At 44.0% G+C, this 6,082-nt stretch overlaps 1 pseudogene; it reads left to right on the forward strand.

The window, feature by feature from the left end:
- Positions 1–989: 989 nt before the first annotated feature.
- Positions 990–1,165, forward strand: LOC119437835 (U2 spliceosomal RNA; annotated as a pseudogene).
- The last annotated feature ends 4,917 nt before the right edge of the window (positions 1,166–6,082 follow it).

Below are 6,082 nucleotides of genomic sequence, written 5' to 3' on the forward strand. Positions count from 1 at the left end.
TGTGAATGAGACGAGCCGCTGCATTTGGAGAATTCAGCGGCTCAACGTTTTTAACACATTAGAACGTCTCTTTGGAGAATGACGTCAGAGTACATTCTTTTACCCGAGAGCGAGTTCCCACTTCAGCGGTGAGTTGATGAGCTTTGCGTGCCTTGTCCCTCTCATTCCTCTTAAGGCAACTTGAAAGGAAGTGTAACAAGGCAAAATCCCCGCGAAGAAAAAATCAGAAACCAAAGGGAGAAAAGTGCGATAACTTTGGTGACTTCATGTAACAAGGATACACTGTTTGGTTGTTGATGGAAAAAACACAGAAAAAACTATATTAGCAGTTAAATGTATATTCACGGTTGACTTCAGTAACTCTGGCAACACTGTTCTGCAAAAAAATTGACAATCATGAAGTTCTTGCGCCAAAATATTCTCATGTAATAATTAAATAATTTGCGAAATTCGCAGCTATATGATCTCAATTTACTGCTACAGGTTGGGAGATAAACACATTCCGCACATGTGCACGTCTCGAGTCGTAAAGTTCGGGAGTTGACCGGCTGATGAAAAAAAAATTCACTGCCATTCCTCTCTGTGAAAGGTGGATGATCAGCGAGGCTGTGTATGTGGTGATTGACCGTTGCTCCGGTGAAACGTTCCATGTTTGCGGCATCGGGGCCACATGGACGGTTCGCATTTCTTTCCGCCTCGCGGTCCTGGCGGGCAGCACGGCTTACGCTTGGCGTCCGCGGCCCGCTCATCGTCGGTGGTCTCCTTCCGCCGCCGCCGCGCCCATTCCCTTTTCTGTTCAAGCCGTCGTTCTTGGCAGGCACGCTGTTCTTATTCAGACCACACAACACGCGGCGTACCCATTTCACAGTCAGAGCAGAACTGAGGAAAGGAGCCTGCGTAGATCATGACGTCAGGAGAGAGATTGGTAGGCACTTGTTTGAACGCGCGGGAAGGCGCACAAACGTATGGTGCGAACGTAGACATGGCCGACGCCTGTCAAAGTGTAGTATCTGTTCTTATCAGCGTAATATCGGATACGGGTTTCACTTGGACCCAAGATATTACACTAATTTTTGCAAGGACGAGGCGGAGTGCTTGAAGCCTGCTTCACCTCCGCGTCGGGTCGGCCTGGTATCGCACAGTGTTCGGGATCGGCTAACGCTTTTGGTCTACGCACATCGATCCGATGGAAACTAGCCATATACAGCTTCGATGTAAAAGCCAGAGGAATTATCGTGTTTTTCGCTGCATCGAGTAATACTCAGGGTTTCTTTATTTTCTGCTCTGAAAATACAGTTAGCCCGAATCGAAGAGAAGCAGGACGAGTCATACTGTCCTGCTCAACCCGCAGGTACTTTTTTTTGTGGTGAAATCCTAGGACTGAAAACTTTCGCTTGTTGAGCCACCGGCAATGTAGACTTCTGAAAAATATACGGAGTGATCATTTTTAAGTTTTATGGAATATTTAAATCTCCCCTCTGGCAGAGAGCAAATTCTTGCCCTTGAGCGTGATTATCGGACGATGCGGACAGTAATATTACGAGAAATCGAAACACATATTCAACTAATCTACAAAAATTCACTAAATAACTTCTGAAGTAGTTACTTTACGGCACATATTGCAATTTATGAATTGTAATGACGAGTTTGCAAGATGTATTCACTTGAAACGAACTTCCAGAGGGACGCCAGTTCCGAGATATTATTTCCCAAAGTCTGGGACGAAATACGTGGTCGTTCCAGTAACCTTTGTGCTTCAATGTATAAAAGCGCGTTTTGTTAAAAATGGTAAGCTGAACAACCGTGCATTTTTACGGCTAGTTTGATGGCGTATATCTCCAAACTGGCGTTATTCTAGAATTTCTTTGCAATTGAATACGTCTTGCAAACCCACCGGCATCTTCCGATTAATCAAATCAGAAGATAACTAGTGCATTTTTGTTAATTAGTTGAATATGTGTTTCGATTTATCGCGGAAATAATGTCCGCCTCTTTGAATAATCAAACTCAAGGACTGGAATTATGTTATCTGCAATAGGCTATTTTAAAAAATTCCATAAAACCTAAATTATATCATCCTGTATACAGTATATTACTTGTCATAACATGATTGCCATGCTGCCGCCTGTTCAGATAAGTACAAAACCTCACTTAAACACGATCCCCACACATATATAAAACTGAAACCCGTCTCTGACAGTTGTAGTTTACTAATCATTTCGTAGAGAATGTCTTCTTAGCCGATTTCAGATGCATTTGGCGTATCTGGGTTCTAAGTATCTTGTAACCATTTCTTAAACGGCCCGATCGGTTAGCTAAATTGTAGATGTATGAACGTGACAATGATATCAAAAGATACCTCGCCATTCCGAGAATACGTAGGGATAGTCAGCAACTAAGGATATGATAAAACACGAGTAGCAGTAGCCGTAAAGGAGATGGGATCTGTGTCTCTGTCGCTGTCGCCTTCTGCCGCGCCGCCGCCAATAAAAGAAAACTACTTGGCACTCGCACATATATGCGAAAACGGAATACCAAACGCCATCCGGCGCACGTCATGTGCTCGACCAGTGCATGTGTCTTCCATGACGACATGATAGCTCTCTCCGCCTCCACTAGTCTCCTACTCCCCCTCCTCCATACATCCTCTTACCCTCTGTGCCTGTAGAGTAAGAAACCACCACACCATCCAAAGTGAGTCAAGTAGCTAAATAAAGCTGCCGCTTTAAATGACACAGAATTTTGGTATAGCAGTAGCCATGATGAACAGACAAGTGCATCAGTATCCGACCGCAGCGAGAGAAGAGAGGCTGGGTCAAAGTGCAGGCTGTAGTGAGCAGACTCCTACAAAGTATGTAGCAAACAGCTAATACTGAAGAGCAACGATGGTAGTCAGCCACCAAATTCAGAGCTAACCGGCGGCACCGGCCACAGAATAAAGACACACTCAACTAGTCTGCACAATAGGGCACGGCAAAGATGAAAGATGCTCTTCCGCAATTGTTCACCAAAGAAAAGGCAAATGATTACCTCAATGTTGTCGCTGATCGGGTGTACCAATGTTCCAAGCGATGTCCTGAAACACGTGAATATATGTACTCACGAATGCAATGAGTTAATCGCAGCCATTTTCTTAATGAGCACGTACAGTTTATGAGCGGTCGAGTAATTTATTAATCACGGTTTACTAACGTATAGATACTCACAATGTACCAATGGCTTTTCTAGGGAAGCAGTATTTATGTTTGTTCTTCTGCGCATTCGCAATGGAGAAGCGTCATACTGAACGGCTATTGGCTTTGTTTATAAAGAGTGGAACTTTTATTCGAAAGAAGTGTCAACAACCCGAGCGAGCTATAATGCCATCTAAGTATAGAAATGCGCAGACTTATGCTAACTCTTTCGTCAGCATGAGTAGACATAACCAGAATGTAAATATTGGTTTGCATACGACCGCGTAGAGCAGAAAATATTACCACTGGGGTCAACATTAATGTACAATTTTATATCGACGGGAGAATGTTATAAAAAGACGTTTTTTGAAATTTACATACATAAAAGCCTCCGTAGCGCTGTGTGCGCCCGGAAGAGCAGGATACTGCGGCGCAGATTTACACCCTCAGTTCCCGAAGAGGGGCGCGTACATGCAACTGTATTTGGGTTCGTCCAAGGCCTTGTCAGAGTCCAGCAGGATGACTCGAAGAAGATGCGTGGCAAGTTGAGGCCAACTGCAAGCTGCCGTACTTGCAAACCTTAAAGAAGTTCTGTGCCCTGAGTTAGCCAAGAAGACCTCGCACATTGCGTCGGACGCGCCTGTTCTTGTCAACGACGCTGATGGGTCACCACGACTGTCACTGCTTGGGGGAACCCATCGGTGCCAGCGCAGCGACGCGGCAGCCGTGGACGCCTCGTCCTGTACCTGCTGCTTGGAAACGAAGAGCACCGAGTGAATCGCGGAATTTCACTGTGGCCTCTGGCTGGGAGTTCATCACCAGACTACACCCGAGGGGCAACCGTTGTTTGTCTGCCACTTTCACGCGACTCCTCCTCGGGGGTTCTGTGCATCCTGCTTGACGCTTCGTTCCTGGCACGATGGACGATGACGCTGGACGGGATTTGGCATGTAACTGACGACACCCAGGTGGTCGCGCAGCAGTAGGTGACCCGGGAACACAGCGACGGAGCCGGCCATTGCTGCATTGTTACAAATTGCGTTATGCGGAACGAGGGCATTGCGGAACGATCATCGTTCCGCAATGCCCTCGCTTATTTCTCTTGCGGACAAATTTGATACTGCACATCTGCGACATGTGTCGTTCCTGAGAGTTTACATGCGCGATTTATTGTTGATCGCAATGCTGTGCCGTTTATTTATAACAATATTTCACAAAATGGAAAAGTCACATCGTCATCTCATTGGAAAGTCTCATGGTTCTACGTGGACGGGACTTTTCAACATTTATCAAATTAACACGCATTATGAAGATAACGTTGAATGCAGCCAAGAAAAGTATGGGGTAATGGACCGTTATTACCTGTGAATGGAGACTAATATATATGCAATACTTTAATTTCGCATTCTTTGGAAAAGAAAAATGTCAATTCAATTGGACGAAAGAAGCGAGTCTTTTCCTCGGCTTTTACATGCAAGCATTTCTTGGGGAACATTTGTCACTTTGAGAAAACCTTTATATATATATATATATATATATATATATATATATATATATATATATATATATATATATATATAGTAGTAACTGGATTTTTCAATGGGCCAAGCGTATTTAGGAAAGTCAGAAGCACAACTTCGCGGTTATCTTAGGTTTAATATTTTCCCAACAGTTTCGGTCGGTGGACCGACCTTTTTCAAGGGATACAGGAAAATCTTGCAACTCTTTTTATATCTTCAGGCAGAGAAAGAAGGCGCCAAAAAAGGTGAGAAAGGAGAGATAGAGAGATATATGACAAAGTGAACATGCAAAAAAAAAGAAAAAAAAAAGAATGGAGAGTTAAAGGAAAGACCCCAAGACCTGGTCGTGCCAGACAAAGCAGAGGGCAAGGTCGCTGTTAAGCGTGTTTCACATGCACAATTGACGGACACGCCTGTCAAGTTAAGTTGAACATGCAAAAAAAAAAAAAAAGGGAGGGAGGGAGGGAGAGTTAAAGGTAAGACACCAAGACCTGGTCCTGCCTGACAAAGCAAAGGGCAAGGTCGCTGTTAAGCGTGTTTCACATGCACAATTGATGGACACGCCTGTCATGTTAAAAAAAGGAGAGAGAGAGAGAGAGTTAAGGAAGACACCAAGACCTGGTCGTGCCAGACGAAGCTTAGGGCAAGGTCGCTGGTAAGCGTCTTACACATGCACAATTGGCAGACACGCCTGTCATGTTAAGTTGAGCATGAAAAAAAAGAAAAAAAAGAAAAAAGAAAAAAAAGAAAAAAAAAAAGAAAAAAAAAGAGAGAGAGAGTTAAAGGAAAGACACCAAGACCTGGTCGTGCCAGACAAAGTAAAGGGCGAAAGACGAGAAACACGAAAGAAGAAGAAATAACCTGCAAATGTAGTAACAGCGTGGCGAAATCAGCATGAAATTGAAAAGCAAGGGCAAAACACGAAAAACACGAAATACGAAGAAGCAGCCTGCAAATATGACAGTAACAGCCTGGCGAAATCAGCATGAAGTTGAAATTGAAAAGCAAGGGCAAAACACGAGAAACACGAAACAAGAAGAAATAACCTGCAAATATAATAGTAACAGCGTGGCAAAATAAGCATGAAATTAAAAAGCAAGGCACAATAATGTGGGTGGTTCGGTCCGCTCCCCCACTGCGGTAGTGGGCATTCTTTCGACATCACACACGTGTTCGGCTTGCCCATGCGGGGATTAAGTTCTGATTTTAGCTAATTTAACTTATGGGCAAAGAAACGAGAGGTTTCCCATGTGTTCATTTATGCCGTGCGTGATTGTTCTAAATTTGTGGATAAAATATGACTCTCTTTGTTCCCGTTCACGAGAAGAGCGGAAGCCTGACTGGAGAAGAGTGACACGTATTTTATCACAAATGATATGCTCAGGAAGA

The sequence above is a fragment of the Dermacentor silvarum genome, chromosome 1, assembly GCF_013339745.2.
Source record: "Dermacentor silvarum isolate Dsil-2018 chromosome 1, BIME_Dsil_1.4, whole genome shotgun sequence".
NCBI lineage: Eukaryota > Metazoa > Arthropoda > Arachnida > Ixodida > Ixodidae > Dermacentor > Dermacentor silvarum.